Below are 201 nucleotides of genomic sequence, written 5' to 3' on the forward strand. Positions count from 1 at the left end.
CCAGTTCAATTTAATTATCAATTTGGACCGGTTTGGTTTAGGAAAAACTATTATNGTCCTCTTTAGGACATTTTGTTTGGCCTTGGTGGTGGTCCTCTTTAGGATATTTTATTTGGTCTTAGTGGTGGCCCTTGTGGCATGTATATGATCCTTGTGTGGTTATGAGGTATTCCAGTGAGGGGATATGTGGTTGGTAGGACA

The sequence above is a fragment of the Camelina sativa genome, chromosome 5 (genome assembly GCF_000633955.1).
Source record: "Camelina sativa cultivar DH55 chromosome 5, Cs, whole genome shotgun sequence".
Taxonomy (NCBI): Eukaryota; Viridiplantae; Streptophyta; class Magnoliopsida; order Brassicales; family Brassicaceae; genus Camelina; species Camelina sativa.